This window comes from Colobus angolensis, unplaced genomic scaffold, assembly GCF_000951035.1.
Source record: "Colobus angolensis palliatus isolate OR3802 unplaced genomic scaffold, Cang.pa_1.0 Scaffold101, whole genome shotgun sequence".
Classification (NCBI taxonomy): Eukaryota; Metazoa; Chordata; class Mammalia; order Primates; family Cercopithecidae; genus Colobus; species Colobus angolensis.
Genome location: NW_012111031.1, coordinates 8480418 through 8499772, shown reverse-complemented (window position 1 = coordinate 8499772; position 19355 = coordinate 8480418). Strand labels below are relative to the sequence as shown.

General features: G+C 40.2%; 1 protein-coding gene across 3 annotated transcripts in view; it reads right to left on the bottom strand.

Annotated features, from left to right (window-relative positions):
* The window catches only part of ENOX1 (ecto-NOX disulfide-thiol exchanger 1), a 612013-nt gene that overhangs the window by 584579 nt on the left and 8079 nt on the right, over positions 1-19355 (bottom strand). The window lies entirely within an intron of this gene.

Genomic DNA, 19355 nt, shown 5'->3' with positions numbered 1-19355 from the left:
GCTCTCTTCCTCCCTTCTAACCTGCTCTCTTCCTCCCTTCTAACCTGCTCTCTTCCTCCCTTCTAACCTGCTCTCTTCCTCCCTTCTAACCTGCTCTCTTCAGCTAAATTGTTCCTCTCCTTGCATTTTATAAGCTGGAACATAAATAAAAATTTCCAAGGGAATCCAAACAACAGTCATCATATATAAATTTAAAGTAAAAAGACTCTTTGCCCAAAACAAAGTTCACAGGCACAGAATTTGTGGAAAATATTTTCAGCGGGACAAGAGGCACTGCGCTTTCCTGACTTTACTTCCAGGATCACAAATATTCCAAAAGCATTAAGTGGAAAAAAAAAAAAAACAAAACAAGCAAACAAGCAGATGCCACCTGCCTGGCAGTGAGCATTATGTCAATTATGATTTATGATTATACAGAATTTTCCCTAGAGGAAGCTCAAACATTTGTACTACTATCTCCTTTGTTTTCCCCGAATTCCTGGGATATGAAAAAAGGCAAGTACAATTATTAATATTTTGAGAGGGAAGCTGAGACCACCAAGATTCTAAGTGAGCTGCCGAAAGTCACAGAAAGGGGTCTGAGAGTGCTCCTGCCTTCCTGTCCTGATTGTCCTTCCAGAAAACAATGCTCCCAGAGCAGAGATGCCCACGAGACACCTACTTTTTCCCTCAGGTATAGAAAAATTAAGGCAAGAGAATGCAAATTCCTCAGCACTAAAACCAGTGAACATTTTTAACAGACATTTTCAATCTGAAGGAAACCACCTTTATTCCATATCAAAACACATGGAACTACCTCAGGCGATAAAGAAAATACCCTCACGTTTCTAAATCGCCACGTGGACTCTTCACCTTTCCAAACACCTTGAAATTACTTCGGATAAATGCAGTAACTCTCAGAGCACTTTTCATACAGAGAAAAAACACAGTTCTGTGAGAGTATAAAAAGCTACCTACACACTTCCACAGAAATGACTCTGCATTAGCATGTTACAAATATCAACTCCCTGCCCACTATCTCTGGATGTCTGCTCACTTTTCAGCATGAGACTAGATTGTTTTCAGAAGAATTTCATTCTGTTGGGAGAGGCCTTTCCTTGCTCTTCAACTCAAGGGACTGTGGGTCCTCTTTCTTCGCCTCTGCATCTGCTGAATCTACTCAGGATTCTTGGAATATAACATTTTAAAGTGCTCACCATGTTCTTGCTGCTTTAAGCCAAATCTGTGTCTCCTTCCAGCTCCAATTAGTAAAATATTACAAACTTTTACAGGAACGGAATTGGAAACATCATTCCAAGTGGTCAGCAGAACAGGAAGAGAAAGAGCAACAAAAACAATAAAACAGAATAAAATAAAAGTGTGTCTCTGCTCTTCTCTAGGGTCATGCTGCCTCCTCCTATAAATCGAATTAAGGCATATTCTCCTTGTCTGCTTTTTCTAAACCATATGTCCTATAACACTGGACTTACTGGTACAAGAAGAAGGGTAATGTTTAATGTGCATGGGTGTATCTGAGATGGATAGGGCTGCTGAGATACATCTTGAGGGATAGCTCAGTGTTAGCAAAAGTCTGTAGAATTCATCTGGCAACATCTCGATTAAGTGGGAAACTCATAAATTAAAGCAGCTCAGGGGCAATTTAAACTTCATTACCCAAGTCGGTCTGGAGCTCGAGGATGAATGTAAACTACAGATGTAGCCATTTCCATTTCCTCTAAGCAAACCTCTCCCTCCAATTTTCCCATTGCTCCCTGTGCTGTCAACAGCCTACTGTTGAGAAGAGGGAAAGGTGTGCAGGTTGGGAGCTATTATTCAGTCCACAGGACAGCCACATCTCAGTTTTCTCAGATAATTAGGGACAGATAAATTAAGCTTCACAATCCGATTTGAGTTTCTTATCAACTTTCTCACATATATAGTTAACTATGAGATAAAATTTGAATTTAACTCCCTACGATTGTCCCTCTATGTAAGTGGTAGTACTAGTAAGCATTGCACTAATCAAAACACAATATAGAAAGAGATGGAGAAGTACAACTTAAGTCTCTAGCCGCCAGTAAATGTGAGCCAGTGGCATCCATTTTCACCAGATGAAAGTTAATAATCTGGGACAAGCACTCACTCGGAATCCTAGACTACTGAAAATGCACTCGTGGTAGCCAACTGTGGGAATTAGGCAAGATATTTACTTCTTTCTACTGACAATGCAAAACAATGCTTAGTCTACCTAAAGTCAGAACATACTTTTTAAAAAGAAAGCGTCACATATGAAGCCTCTGAGGCATTACAAGAACTATTTATGAGAAATTTCTATATTTGTTAATGTAATTAGAAAGGTTTCTAAGTGATTCAATCCATTCTCAATTAGCCCTACTAATGGGAGTTAATCAATGCAGTGGATAGCTGAAAAAGGCAAACTGTGTAGTTTAAATACGGCTAATAAATTTACTCTCTTTATTAATGGTATATGATGCATTGAATCTTCTTCATATTTAACTGAATTCATCATTTTTGGAGAAGTTGAAAATCTTAGAAAATAATTGTTTTCAACCTTCTTACTTTTCATCCAAGGGAAGTTAGGCTTAAAATGTTTCAGGCAATTACAGTTTGCTAAGCAGAAGAGTTAGGCCTTGTCTTTCCTGGGCTGCAGTAACAGGATACAATAGATTAGGTGGCTTATAAACAATAGGAATCTATTTCTCACAGTTCTGGAGGCTGGGAAGCCCAACATAAGGTGCCAGCAGATCTGGTGTCTGGTGAGGGCCCACGCCCTGGCTCATAGACGGCTGTGTTCATACTGCATTTTCACAGAGTGTAAAGGGGACAAGGGAGTGCTCCTGGCTCTTTTACAAGGCATTAAGCCTGTTCATGAGACTCCTGCCTTCATGATCTAATCACCTGTGGATTAGGATTTAAACACAGATTTTTGGAGGACATAAACATTCAGTCTATAGCAGGTCTTAATCTAAACATTCCAAATGACATCATGAAGTGGAGCTATGAGGACTCTATTCAAAACAAGTCTGAAAATCAACTAGTTGCTTCAGTGTTTTCCCACTCCAACCCCAATCTTAGTTCAACCCTCAAGCCTCATTCACTTCCCAAAATACTAGAAATGAATACCTCTGAGAACTTACTAAGTACAATGTCAGATTGATTTAATACTCCAACTTGAATAGAACTTCATGTCCTATTATCTTTCCATAGCAGTTGATTGACATCTTCCCTGAGAAAGTAAGCAATTAGCAATTTTGAGCTAAAGAAAACATTACTGAAAATGTTGCTAGCCTAGAATAAGCAAAAAAAAAAATTTAGATCAGTAATGCATGTGGAACATAACGTAAAATGTGAACACTATCTAGAAAAAGTTACATGTATTATCACAGATATGTAAGATGCATAGAGAATTTGTATCCTAGACCTATAAGAATTTATCTGATTCCTGAAGAATCCCAAAGGAGATTCCACAGCTTTTCACAACATTCCCAGGTAGCACAGTTTAATGTTTACCTCTTACCACCGACATAAAACACCTATGTAAAACCTGCCTGCCGCAGCTTAATAGGCATACTGTTTATTCTAATTTTGCCAAAACGAGGTCAGTGAAGATTTAAACAGGGGATACAGTGCCTCTTAAGTGTCACCCAGTATAGCTCAGTGACACTTCAGAGGTAAAGTCTACCTTGTCTTAACTGCAGTCACAACCCTGAAACATCAACAAAAACACATTCTAACAAAAAATTAAAATGATTGAAGAGTTAGAGAAATCCTTAAGATGTCTGTGAAAGAAAACTCTGCTTGAACAGAGGGCCTTATATTCCACAATGAAACATCCTCACAAAGGCAGCTAAGAAATGAGCCCACTTGTAACAGCACAACCAGGAGCCAGGATAATTATGATGGAAACACTTTATTTCAAATCATGAAAAGAGTTACACTTGATCTTCTTGTTAGCAGGGGCTGTGCAGACAGCAACATTTACTGTGAAATGTAAGGGCAGATAACAGCTGATTTGAAAGGGGATTGTGTAAATCGAGTTAAAGAGCAACTTTAGAAGATTATTTTCAATTACTAAGATAACATCATGGCTCTCAGAAAAAAAAATGGAAAGGTTTGTTCTTTACACCACATACAGTGTACAAAATCTAACAAAAACGCCTGCTTTCAAGCAATAATATCAGCTAACAGCTAATATGCCTTACTTTCACTTTATCCTCCTTCTTCAAGTTGTTTTCAATTATTTCTAACACTTCCTCATGTCTGTGAACAAAAAAGTCACTTTTCAATCAGAAGAAACAGCTTAAAAAAACACCATCTCCTTCAAAATAATTACTAAAGCTTTTATATTTGCAAGTGCCAAATATACATAACCTGTGAGCCCTCTAAACTAGGGCTAAGGTCATGAGGTAAGAGTGCCTGCAACTTGGGGTTGATTAAAATGAAATTTGCTTCACAGGCAGAACACTTAAATGAGAATGTCTGGGCCTTAGCCTCCACTCACATCACCTTAACTGATCCATAGGAAGAGCACCGATTTGTACATGGACCAAATGCTAGCTACACCTCTGGCTTAAATGGATAACCTTGCCAAGTGAAACTCCTAGTTGTCATATTCCTTAACATGGCATGTATAGAGGGTGCTAATGATGTATTTAGGGGGAAAAAAACTAAATAACAAAGAACCTAGTCTAAAGGAAAAACATCAAACTGGGAAGCAGAAAAACCTGTACCTTCCCGACTCTGTCATTTACAACTGATATGACCTTTCCAAACCTCATCTTCCTGTACTCTCCACATGTTCTCAACATCCCACCCACTTAATACTATGCTCCCTAGACATACTATGTTCTTCTGTGTCTCTGCTTTGAATGACCTTCTCCACCCGGAGAGCCCCTGGAACCTAGCTTAATTCCCTTGTCTATGGACGGCACCCCAACTCCCTTGTCAGAATTAATCTGACACCCTGCTGTGCACTCCTCCAATGCTTGATAACTATTTGCTTCCTAATGCTGATCACACACTGTTAGTTATCTATAGCTATCCATTCCTCAAGTAGCTTAAGTGCTCCTCCAGGGCAGGGACCGTGTCATTTTTGTATATTCAGAGCTGCAGTAACATTAGGAAGCACTCAGTAGACACTTATGAAATAAACAATGAATCAAGGAAGGAATGAATGATAAATTGACTTCACCAACTTTCAATTTCATCAACTTTAAAACAGGGAACATAATCATTACCCAGTTCATTCAGAAATCATAGTGATCAAAAGATGCAATGATGCTTTTTCACATTGTTAGATAATGATTATAATAAAGATAGTAATGTTAAAAAGTCATAACATACAAATAAGAGTATGATGTCTTCACATACAGTCTGCCTATACTCAATTTCAGTATCTTCTCATAAAAAGAAATTTAAATTTTAGCAAAAGGGGAGAGTGCATTGTACAAAATGTGTTCTTATGACACTAAAACTAAACCCCTAAAAGACAAAAGAATCATTAGCCTTTTTATATGTGCTTCTTCCCATTGATTAGCTGCATTTTTCTGCTGGGACACGTGGCTAGATACAGATTCTACTCTGTGATACGCACTGGACACTGAATATTCCACTCCTGTGTTGCCACCTCAAAACATTCTAAAAGCAAAATTGTGTTTCTCTGGAAAAACAGGTCCCTGATGCACTAAAGGACTGAGGCAACTCTTTGAAGAAAACAAAAGGTAACCGAGGGATCCTGAAGGTGCAAAGGAGCAGTGATAATGATCTCATATTTCAACTGTAGGTAACTGAGGACTGTATGTTAAACATTTTCCTCCAAAGATCTATGTTCTTTCTAGCCAAAACATTTTCTGGTCACAGAGAGAGAAAGAATTATCTTATTTGATTAAGACTATTGCTGTAACAATAAATCCTAACACAATTCATTCACCTGAGAAAGCATAGTATCCTAGCCATGCACTCAAGCCAAAGCACCACAATTGTCCCAACCCCCGGGACAATGGGGTAGTGCACTGCTATAGCTCAACTGTAGAAAGGTAAACTTTGGGGCACTGAAATCTAAAAACTCATACAGGGAACAGTTATGAGCTTGTATTTCATGATTATTTTAAGATGAGAAATAATTAAAATTATATTCAAGTCCCAATGTTCCCATTGCTCAGAAGAGTAAAACAGACTTGGTTTCTAAATTTGTAGACACAGACAAGGTCAAGCTACGGACAGTCAAAAACCATGCAAAAAATTAAACTAATTTCATCATGGAACAGAAGAATGGGAATTGAGAATTCTCACTAAAAGGATGAAAAGGATATCCCAGCTGCAAGTTATCATAAGCTAGTTGGCCCATCATCTGCCCGGCTGCAGCTGTATCCAACTCTCAGCTCACCCAAAGAGATTCACGCTCTCATGGTGCCAAAATGAATGTCTCTCTTAAAAAAAAAAATTGCCCAATTGAAAATAACTCTCTAATCTGCATCCTTTCAATAGAAGTGAAGTGCACTTCACCAACACAGAGCACAGGCATCTTGAATTAGCAGAGAACTATTTTTAACACATGAAGGATAAGATATGAAATTAGTTTCACGGGGAATGAGAACCTTGGAGATTATTTACTTTGCCTTAATTACTCTGACTCACCATTAATTTAGCTTTCCTAGGGTACTAAATATTTCACACTAAGATTTTCAGACGAAAGAGACAGGAGCAAAAATTTGGAGCCCTGGAAGATTGTAGTGGCATCTTCCACACTGAAACCCAGACGTCTCCACTGGGCACCGAAGGCCACTCAAGTGTGCACGGCTCAATGACATTTTTAGTTACTGTTTCTGTGTTGTTTTCAACCTTGGGATCAGAACCTGTGCCCTGAAGTATGCAGGGAGCCAAACTTTATGCAGCTTCTGTTTTACTCCTCAGCCAACAATATCACCAGTGTTCACAGCCACTCCCAGCAACTGCCAAATAGGGCAGACAGCAATTGCCTCACGCCAAGGAGGGAAAAGTTTAGACTGTGCATTAAAAGAAAGTTTCTAACAATCAGTGCAATTGGGCAATGAAGTCAATTCCCAATAAAGGTGACTAAGGAGACGGTACAGCAGATATTCTGTAATGGGTTCATTAGAGCATCAGTGGGAAATAATGCACTCAGCTCCCACCAAAGCACTTACAGTGAGCAGGGTCTGTCATACACAGCTGGGCACTTGCCAAAGCCCTCTACTCTCCCCCGTGGCTCTTAAGCAGTTGTCCACTGGCAGACACCACAAATATGGGCACTGCATAGCAGCCTGCAGGAGCCTGAGGAGAGCAATACACTGGATGCCAGATGCAATACCAGACTCACTAGGACCACTCAATCTGTCAGTGCCCTCCAGCTCCACCTGGCATTCAGCAGTTAGAGATGAGGAGGAGGGAGAGAGACTAAGAGAGTGTGTGTGGGGGGGCTTCTTTTAGTGGATGCCCACAAAGAACTGTTCCATACTCTAAATGTCAAATGAACTGGTTATGTATTACATAACTCCATTCCAGTGAGCTTAAGCCATATTTTTCCCCACTAAGTACTCTACAACCTAACATTTTCTTTTTTATATACATATATTTTCACTCTGATAAAAGTTGTGCTTCATTTATATTGTGCTTTTCTTCCTTTTTGATTACTGTTTAATTGTTCTACATCCTTCTAGCATTCTGAACCCAAATAAACATAGTAGACAAGTTCAGACATCTCCAAATCTCCACCAATCAAATTTTCTGTAATGAACATATGCTTCCATAATAAATATTTCTAGGCTGAGTGTGGTGGTTCATGTCTATAATCCCAGAACTTTGGGAGGCTGAGGCAGGAGGATCACTTGAGGCCAGGAGTTTAAGACCAGCCTGGGCAACATAGTGAGATCCTGTCTCTGCAAAAAAAAAAAAAAAATTAAAAAACTACCTAGGCATGTTGGCACATGCCTTGCAGTCTTAGCTACTTGGGTAGCTGAGAGGGAGATCACTTGAGCCCAGGAGTTCGAGGTTACAGTGAGCTATGATTGTGCCACTACCCTCCAGACTGGGCAACAAAGCAAGATACTGCCTCTTAAAACATAAATAAATATTTAATTTGATAATAATAAGTATTAATATTTCTTTAGCATATTTATAGCTTTAAAACATATACATGCCATATTACTTTATCTCATCTATTTTTACCACTTGGCCTCTTTCCATGTTTCTCATGCTCATGAATACTCCCAACCAGCAGTCATTTTTCACAAGTAAGCCTGTTCCCTTTGTCATTGTCGATCCGATTTCTTTGTCTGCCCAGGTCAGAAATCTTACTTGGGCCATTTACACTTGCAGTCACTTATCATTTACAATTATTAGGTGAATCTCTCCAATGCCATATCTCAATTTCAATACTTAACTGTATTGCTTATTTTCTCGTATCAGTTAAAATAAAAGAAACAAATTGCCATTAGTTAATTTCTATTTGGGGAGAAAAGAAGCAACACAGTGAACAATATGGCGAAGGAAGGTGTTCAGAATTCTTGCTTCTTCTATTTGCCAGCTATCACAGTGGGCAAGTTACTTAATCTATGTTTTGGCTTCCTCTTACTGTCATTAAAAAGGTTGCCATGAGGATTGAATAGGATGACATATGCAACTGTGCCTGAAAATACTCAAAAGACATTACCCACAACACTGAATCTTCTGCTAGGTTTCTGTCTAAATGCCCTTCTCCTTCACATTGATAAAGGCTACTATGGCAAAAAGCACCCCTCTGCCACCAGGTCCCTGCAAGTGAGCCACCCTAATGAGCTTCCCCATTCACTTCCTCAAAAGGATGACCAAGGCACACTTAGTGCTGCCACCCCAGAAATCACTGACTTCTTAGTTTTTTCTTTTGTTTTGTTTTTTTAACTAAATTCAACTGCAAGAATTTCAGAAAAACTACAGTTGAGAGCAGAGAGTAATTGCATAGATGGCCATTAGCTCCAAGCACTTTCAGTTATGCTTCACTGGTCTTTACATCCTATATTGGAATGGGGAAGTAGACAGTAACAGACTGACTGCAGAGCAAGCATGTGTTGACAGCAAGATACAGGTGGCCACTCAGGGGCTCCCAAATAGTCTATCTCTAGGCCATCACCCACCAAGCACTAGGCTTACAGCTGGTAGAATACATTCCTCTCCATCCCTTTCTCTTTGCCTTCCTCGTGAAACACTTAAAAACCACAGGAGCTTTGATTAACCTCAAATGATGTCACTTCCAATTTGTCTTGCTCAGAGAAATTGTTACACCTGAAATTCTGCTTTAATTCTGAAGCCTCCACTTAAAGGTTTGGAGACTAAAAAAAAAAAGCTCACAACAGGCAGTTGAGGGATATCAACGCATAATTGGCAATAGTGTAGTTTCATGGCTTAGATGGCTTATGTAAAATGCAAAAGGGGCATATCTTTTGATCCAGCAATTTCTCTAATAAGAATTTACCCAAATGAGATAATTGCCCAAGTGTAAAATGGTGTACATACAAGTATGCCTAGAGCAGCAATGAATTTTAGAATGAAAAATTGGAAACAAATGTCTATTCGTAAATCTAGAGTAAACTCTAACAAGCACCATTAGCTGCCTAGTCAGCGAGGCATTTCCCCTTCTCTAATAAAACTCTTAGTTTCCAATTCATGAAGTTTGGATGAAGTTAGTATACACTTTTACCCAGATCTGAGACAATGAGAAAAATGGCATTCCCCCGGTCACATGACCTATAATGGTGTAAGTAGAAGGAGTTAAAGAAGAGAAGCTCTTTTTCTCCGGAAAGTTGATGTGCTCCTAGAGATGCAGAAATTTTGCTACCATTAGGAGTATGAAAAGAGTAAGAAACAGAAAATTATAAAGAAAGAAATCCTATATTCTGATTAAATCATGCCTGAATCCCCTATCCACTGGATTTTTCAGTATGTTCTACTTATGTTAGTTTGCCATGGGAAATGTATTACAATGAAAGGCATGAAATAAAAGTATTCAAGGCATTAAAAAATTTGTTGACATGGAGAGAGGCCCATTACATGTTATTATGAAAAATGGATTATATAACAGTACATACAATGAAAATCTCATTTATTTACTTTATCTGCATATAGTATATGTATGTATGTACACACACACACATACTCAGAGATATGCCTGGATATGTCAACAACGGTTATCTCTAGTAGGAATTCTGAGGAATTTTACTTTCTTTTTGTGTTCTTCTACAGTGTTTACCCTGGTACAACAACATTCATTTTTGTGGGAGAAAAATATGCTTCTAAAAACTGGCTATTTACTGATTCTGTCTGTCTCTAGTGTAAAATAAATGGATGGCTTGGCTTCACATCCCTCTCCAAACTTAAGTGTTCCAGGAGAAAAAAAATCAAGAAAACTAGCCAGGCACTCAAATTATTATTCATTATAAAACTCCACTATGAAGCAATGAAACCCCTTTCAGATCTGAATTTATACATGCTGAAAAAGAGACACAGCCAGCGGTACCTAAGTGTCTTTCTAGAAGAGTGGAAATAACATTAATCAAAATGAAACATCCTCCAGAAGCTGAACACTTCCTATCCCAAAAAGAGAGAACCCAAGGCAGGAGGAGGGCAGAGTCATAGGCAGAGCAATGACACAGCTGCCTCCAGAAAGGGCAGGAACCTTTGAGGCCACGTAAAAGTTGCAAAGGGGTTCTGAGCACTCTCATATTAGACAGATGGTGCCTCCCTGACTGTTGCTAGGTATCCACACCTTTTTTTGTGTGGGATAAACCCCCAAGGACCTAACCCACCCCTCAGTAAAGGAGCCTCATTCTAGTCACTCCAGGCTCTCCAAAAGTAATAGTTTCAAGGAAACTAGAAGACTAGATGTTCTCTGTGACGTCTTTCAGTTCTATAACTATAACTTAATTAATTAAGTACATTACATACATTTTGTAAAGAGAGATTCTTTGAAAGATTTTTGAAAAACATGGGTTAGAGACATCTGAGTGATGTAGATTCAGGCTGGAAGCGACAGGTCTAACAGGTAACGCTGGGTTTAGAAATATCCACCAAAGGCAAACAGAAGTCAAAGATAAAATCTCTATTTGTTTACTGGTGATTTTTTACCAGAGTTTGTAGAATCTTCCCCAAAAGGTCTCAAAAACTCTGGCTTCTAAAATCAGTTCATTGGTGTGATATCTCTTTAAAGTAAAAGGAATCTTATAGATACAAAGTAACTGCAAAGATAATAGGAGATACTTTCCATCAGTTACAAGTTAATTTCGAGCAGTTATTTGTTGCTTTTATAATAAATTACTACGCTACTTACATTGTATTTCATGATACTGGCATTATTCACAGTCAGACACTATTTTGTTCTGAGAAAGCCACGGTACTCAAAGAAAATAATCTAAAATGAACACCAAGTATCAAATTGTCTATACTACATGTTGGCTTTGGGATCAAGTGAAAGATGCATCCCCAAAAAGTGTTCCTCCCACTCAAAATTACAAGCATGCACTACGCTATCCATTTGTCTGTTCTGTGTCTGACTCTAACTCCCTCCCGCCTAGATAGACTGTTGGCAGCCTTCAATCCTACAGAGCATAAAAATGGGAAAGAAGTTCCCAGCACTTTGGGGGGCCGAGGCAGGTGAATCACCTGAGGTCAGGAGTTCAAGACGAGCCTAGCCAACATGGAGAAGCCCTGTCTCTACTAAAATACAAAGAATTAGCCTGGCATGGTGGTGCACGCCTGTAATCCCAGCTACTCGGGAGACTAAGGCAGAAGAATCGCATGAACCCAGAAGGCAGAGGTTGCAGTGAGCTGAGATTGTGCCACTGCACTCCAGCCTGGGTGACAGAGCAAGACTCTGTCTCCAAAAAAAAAAGAAAAAGAAAAAGAAAAAGGAAAAAAAAACAAAGGAAAGAAGACAATACTGAAGACTGAGTGGTTCTCAAACTTCAGTTCCAACACGAATCCTTCATGGACTATCTTCAGCGTTCGGCATCAGTAGCGTGAGATGGACTGCTACCTGTAATTTTAAAAACAACCTAGATAGATCTGAATAGTGTATGGATCGCCCTTCGGGAAACAATGATGTAGATCATTACAAGGGGATTTTGTCACTTACAGATAATCAAACCTGATTCTATAACTCTATTCTGGATCATTCTACTCTTCTCTACATTTACGGTCACTATTCTTGTCCCTTGTCCAGGAACCCACCACCATCTATTCCTGCACTTGAAAATAATTTCCAAATTAGTTCTCTTGTTTCTAGTCTTGCCCTCTCCAATCTCTTCTCCAGAAACCTGCCAGAAGGGTTTTATGTATTACAAATCAGACCACATCACTTCCCTTAAAACCCTTAAATGACTGCTTAAGGAGAATTTCCCTTTGCTGGCTGCACAATATTGTGAATAGACTAAATGCCACTGAATTGTTCACTTTAAGATGGTTCATTTTGTGTCATGTGAATTTCACCTCTTTTTTTTAAATGGCAGACAAAAGCAAAAGCAAAAACACTTCAGTGGCTCTCCATTGCACATAGGAGAAAATCCAAAGTCCCCAGCATGGTTTATTAGGTCTGGCATAATTGAGTCCTAACCTCCACCTCAGCAACCTTGTTCCCACCACTGTTCACCCTTTCTCTCTATACTCTCCAGCCACACTGGTCTCCTGGTTTCTAAAAGCCAAGCTTTCGCTTATCTGGGTTTCATACTTGGGACTCTCACCTGGATAACCCCAACCACCCTTCTGGTAAGAATTTATAAATTACTCTCCCATATATGCCTCCTCTGACCACTTCCCCTTCATTATGCTCTTTCAGACAAACCCGGTTTTTTCAAAGTACTTATCATAAGATCCAATTACATAATTACTGTTCTGTTTATCTGTTTGATGTCTTTTCCAGTAAACTGTAGACTCCCAAGACAGGAATGCTGCTTATTTTGTTCACCACCATGTTCCCAGCATCTTGTGTGAACTTGGCACAACAAATACCTATTCATCAGGCACACACAATGAATATCTAGCATGCTTTTCTCCAAAAACATTAAATCTCTACCACAAAATGATTAAAGGACTATAATTGCAATATCATATGAAAATTAAAATTTTATAGTTATTCTAAAATTCATAATAACTAGATAAGAAAACTCAGAAACTTCTTAGAATCAACTCAATATAGAGTGCATCCACCAAGCACAGAAAATAGCTTCTCTGACTTCTACAGCACCTGCTTTGTGATGCTTGATAGAATCAAATCTCTAATGCCCAAGAAAATTCCACTTAAAATTCCACTTCTTCATGCCACAGTACATTACTAAGTAACAAGGAAAGAAACATAGTGTACATCTCTGCAGAAAGATACAATTGAAATGGATAAAAGACTAGAATTCAGAAGGATGTCAGGAGAAACTGTTAGCTGCTTTCACACAGGCATGACTTTCTTGAAAAAGGGTGTATAGAGTACTATCAGAAAATAAGGGCCCTGGACTTAGTCGGTTCTGAGAGATAAAGAAAAAGGAAAATGGAGGAGAAACTCACATAAAGGCAGGCATAATTGGTGTTTTGTTACTAAACAAACTGCTCTTCAGTGATTATAGGTGTGCACGTGATTGACTTTTTTTTCCAATCTTGCACTTGTATTAACTAGAACCCTAATTTGTCCATGAGGCTGAAGTGTGTCTTAATTACTTGCCTTCAAAGCTTATGCCCATTTAAAATAAGCTTATTTCTTTTCCATTGTCAGTTCACTCAGAGCCGCCTAATCCACAATCCTCCCGCCCAGCACTCACCACCTCTGATCATTATGGAGAGCAGAGGCAAGGGATGGCCTTACAGACAGGTTCCAAAAAGATCCATCTGTTCATAACTGTGTGCATCAGCCCACAACACATCCCCCAGCCCTGCTCTCACTGCAAGGGCAGCAGAACATCAAAACCTGAACACATTTACCATCCATGCCGCAAGCCACAAGCAATCTTTCTTTTCTCTTTTTTTTTTTTTTTTACAAGCGTTTCGCTCGTCACTCAGGCTGGAGTGCAGTGGTATGATCTTGGCTCACTGCAACCTCTGCCCCACGGGTTCAAGTGATTCTCCTGTTTCAGCCTCCAAAGTAGCTGGGACTACAGGTGCCTGCCATCACGCCCAGCTAATTTTTGAATTTTTAGTAGAGATGGGGTTTCACTATATTGGCCAGGCTGGCCTTAAACTCCTGACCTCAAGTGATCTGCCAGCCTGGGCCTCCCAAAGTGCTGGGATTACAGGCCTGAGCGACCGTGCCCAGCCTCTTTTCTTTTTTTTAGAGACAAAGTCTCCCATGCTGTTTCACCCAGGCTGGAGTACAATGGCATGGTTATAGCTCACTATAATCTCAAACTCCTCTGCGTTCAAGCAATCCTCCCACCTCAGCCTCCTGAGTAGCTTGGGACTATAGGTGTGCATCCTTAATATTTTTATTTTTTGTAGAGACAGGGTCTCACTTTGTTGCCCAGGCTGGTTTCCAACTCTTAGCCTCAAGTGATCCTCCCATCTTGGTCTCACCAAGTGCTGGAATTACAGGTGTGAGTCACCTCACCTAGCCCACAGGTGATTTTTCAATACTTAAGTTTTCTTCGGCCAAAACTTTGAGTTTTCCCAGGTCTCAGGTCAGTAGACCTGGTGGTGATTTGCATGGCTACTAATTTTAAGACTATCTCCATGTGTGCTACAATCCTTAAACTGCTCCTGGCATCTGAGGATGGACTGCCCACGATTGGGTGATTGATGTGCCCTTTTGAACATCTTAGTTAGAGATAGCTCTAAAGCTTGTTCTTAATTGAGGCTCCAGCTCCCTGCTCTCTCTGCTTGGCTTGGGGCCCCTGGAGAAAGAATGAAGCTGCTAGGGAACCCACATGGTTGCAACCAACAAAACCTCTTTCCAACACAGACAGGGAGCCTGAAGAGTCACCACAATGCCCCACCACCACCCCTAAGGAATCCAAGCTGCTCTTGTGTGCCTCCTTCCTTAAGGCAGTGTGTGTGACCACTATGGTGGGCCCCCAGCTTTGCTCCATTGACAGACCTTAATTTGCCTTATGTTTGAAGATGCTACTTGAGGCCTGTTTTTTCTTAATCAAGCATTCTTATTAATGTTCTTGACATTGTTTTTATGGTATAACCACATATACTTCCAGAGGCAATAAGGTGGAGGAGCCTGATAATACTATAAAAAGTATTTTTTTGCAGTAAAGTGCCAGCCAAACCAAACCCTATGGAGCAGAGATATGAACTGAAAGCCAACGTACATTTAGTAGTGAATCATAAGACCAACATGTTAGTATGTTAAGGATATAACACATAAGAGATGAGGTCAGTAAGAACTGCTGGTAGAAAATAAGACAGGGGGTGTTAGCAAATGAGGGTTTGAAGGACAGAATAAGAAAGACATTGGAGGGGAATTACCAAGTTGACAAACATGTATGAAAAAGAGGTGCTTGGAAACCACAGACAAGGAGGGAATGAAGAATCAGCAAAGGGACAGAGATTCCTGGTGGCAGGGGTGAAGTTATAAATGCAGGTAACTTCTACCCCACCTGGAACTAGTAAGATTTTTTGCAGTGGAAGAAGCTACAATGTCAGAAGACAAAAAGTCTCACCAGATTTATAACATTCCCATGCTCTGAGGAACTGGGGAATGTCTAACTAGGAAAATAGAAATATCTTCAAGTATTTTCCACTGAGGAAATTAAATGCAGAGAATTAATTACTCAGGTGATGGAGCTGCAGACAGCCTACCACCAGATACTGAGGTAATCTAGAGATTAGCATGGACAGGAAGCACTACCTCCTCTGGACTATAGCAGGAGGTAGTATTGCTGGAATCTGTGCGACAAAGTCACTAGTAAGCAGCTAGAACCAGAGAAGGTCTGTTGAGCACAAGCTGTGCTACAGACGTGAATTCCCATTGCCAGGGATGCTACCCACAGCTAGGAAAAAAAAACAAAAAACAAAAAAATCCTGCATCACCCTTTTCCCTGCAGTCTCCCACCAGTGCCTCCCAAGGGTAAAACACAGCAAGTCAGCTGACTCAGAAATCTGAGAAAGCAGCCTGCAGGGTGAGCCCCCTCATCTACAGAGAGGAGGAAGGAAGAGCCAGGAATGCTGGACCCAACACCAGAGAGGAGGATAGAAATGCTGGTCAAAGGAAGAGGAGTTCCAGTGAGCTTGAATAAGAAGCTCTTTTTACAACAGACATACTTTTAAAAGGTTTGCTTATTGTCCTACAATGGTCACAAAGGAATAAATAAACTAGAAGTTCTACCTTCTGGAATAGCTGACTGACAGGAATTCCTGACACATTCAAGTAGCCGCTGATGCTGCCATGCAGAATCCACGTTGGAAGGGGGTTGGGGAATTTATTCTCTGTTACGCTTTCTTCGGTTACAATTAAGTCAGGACTAGTCCAAACCAGTGAAAAAAAATTCTTAAGAAAAATTCTACACTATAAAAGGCTGACTTTTCATAAAAAAGGATGAGCTCATGTCCTTTGTAGGGACATGGATGCAGCTGGAAACCATCATTCTCACCAAACTATCGCAAGAACAGAAAACCAAACACCGCATGTTCTCATTCACAGGTGGGAATTGGACAATGAGATCACTTGGACACAGAGTGGGGAACATCACACAGCGGGACCCGTTGTGGGACCCGTTGTGGGGTGGGGGGTGGGGAGGGATAGCATTAGGAGATATACCTAATGTAAATGACGAGTTGATGGGTGCAGCACACCAATATGGCATATGTATACATATGTAACAAACCTGCACGTTGTGCACATGTACCCTAGAACTTAAAGTATAATAAAACAAAAATAATAATGTTTTAAAAATGGAAAGATTTCAAATCTGCTGCCTCATCATCAAACTCTTGGGCTTCTCTGCAACTACAGGTAGACAATCTACTGGCCACAGCAGCTGCCGTCACATCCTTCTGCAGTGTTTGTAACAGAGGACTGGCCAGCCTCTGACTGTACACTTGCTGGTACAGGGAGCTCACCACATCCTGATACCGATTCTGTTGTTAGATGGAACTGTTGTTGGGAATTCTGCTTCACAATATGCTCAGAGAACTGTAACCTTTGGACTCAAAAAAGTATGAGTTCTTATTTAATTTGAAAATAAGTATCTGAAGAGAGCTATAAACTATATACCACTTTTTCTAAAAATAAAAAAAAGCTGACTTTTAAAATGAAAAATATCATAAATCGTCCATAAAAGTAGATACATATGTGCGCACACACATGTACAAGTAAAACTGAGGAAATCTGAATAAGATTGATGGATTGTATCAATGTCAATATCCTGCTAACAAAACTGTACACTATAGTTTTATAAGATGTTATCTTTGTGGGAACTGGGCGAAGGGTACACACGATCTCTCTGTACTCTGTATTATTTCTTTTTTTTTTTTTTTTGAGACAGAGTCTCACTCTGTTGCCCAGGCTGGAGCACAATGGCACAATCTTGGCTCACTGCAACCTCCACCTCCCGGGTTCTAACGATTCTCTTGCCTCAGCCTCCCAAGTACCTGGGATTACAGGTGCCCACCACTATGCCTGGCTATTTTTTTGTTCTTGTATTTTTAGTAGAGACGGGGTTTTACCATGTTGGTCAGGCTGGTCTCGAACTCCTGATCTCAAGTGATCCACCCACCTCGGCCTCCCAAAGTCTGTATTATTTCTCAAAATTGCATGGGAATCTACAATTATCCCAAAATAAAATGCTCAATAAAAATATCATAAATATGTACATAATATCCACAATTCACAAGGCCTCCTCTTTTCTACTGTGTGTCCGGGGCCCCTTACACTCACACGCTCAGTATTTCAACTGTCAGCACTCTTTGTTCTCGCTGTTAAGCCAAGCCCAGTAAGCTCTTTGCTGACCCACCCCACAGCTTCTCATAATTTGGTCTTTTCTTTGTCATTGACTTGATACTACTTTTGCAAAAATATGGGGATAATGTCAGGTTGCTATTGTTTGATTATTCAGCCTTTGCATTTCTGACTGTAGAGAGAGTCAGAATATTAGTATTCATACATGGGATAATTAGAAGCCTGTCTTATCTTATTTCATATCTTCTAACAAGCTTCAACCTGTTCATTTCATAATTAAGCATTTAATTCAAAACAGCTCTCTTTACAGATTTATGCTTTCTTTCTCTCACTCTCTTTACCCCTTTATCCCCTTTGGGAGCTAGTGGCCTAAGAACTGGCAGGAAAAATTGCAGTCAAAAGCTTGGCATTATGACAGAACAAGAGGAAAAAAAACAACCCCACCCCCAGCTACCACTCATTCACTTAGCTAAAATATAGGCTATCGAAGCAGCAGGGAAAACAACAGATACAAATGCACAAAGAGTCATGCTAGGTCTTCCAGAAACTGATGGTGGATGAAAATCACCTCTTTGCCAAGAGCAAGGGGGGAAAAAAAATCACTGTTCATCACAAAATGATGCACCACAGATCTCTCTTCAGCTCTCCTTCTCTACAACTCCACAAATCCTTCCCATAAAATATAACTTTCTTCCTTTAATGATCTGAAAGTGAATTATTCATATTCTTCAATTTATCTTTCCTTCTTTTATTTATGCTCAGACATGTACTACTTGACTGTAGAAAGCCTAAGATTACAGGCAAGATAGAGGATTCCCAGCCCTTCCAGGGGCGCCAAGTCCAATGGGCAGGGCAGGGCAACAGGACCAGGTGGAGGACTGAACACTCATCTGGAGAACGGCAGCTAAGTGACCACATGGCACAGGCCTCTATGTCATGCTGACTGTTTCAGACAATCCATCTCAAATCCTTTCCGTATTTCCATCCCCACAGTTATTACCTTAGCTTAGGTACTCATGATTGTTTGTCTGAGCAGTGCCACTTCCTAGCTGGTCTCCACGTCCCCCAACGCCTCCTCCATCAATCCATTTCCCACACATCTGCCAGAATCATCTTTCTAAGCTGCAGATCTAAGGAGCAATGCCCTCATCAGTAGGTCTCTATCACCTGAGGTCTCCCAAACTGGCCTCATTATTTAAATAAATAAATAAGCAGATTCTTCCATATCTTTTGTTGAAGAAGCCAACTTTATGACAGAATTTAAGTACAAGTTACTTATTTGGGGAGGGGATCCTAGGAAGTACTGGAAGAGGAATGGAGAAAGGAGACAGCCATTTTTATTTTTTTATTTTTTTTTATTTTTTTTTATTTTTTTTTTTGAGGCGGAGTCTCGCTCTGTCGCCCAGACTGGAGTGCAGTGGCCGGATCTCAGCTCACTGCAAGCTCCGCCTCCTGGGTTTCGGCCATTCTCCTGCCTCAGCCTCCC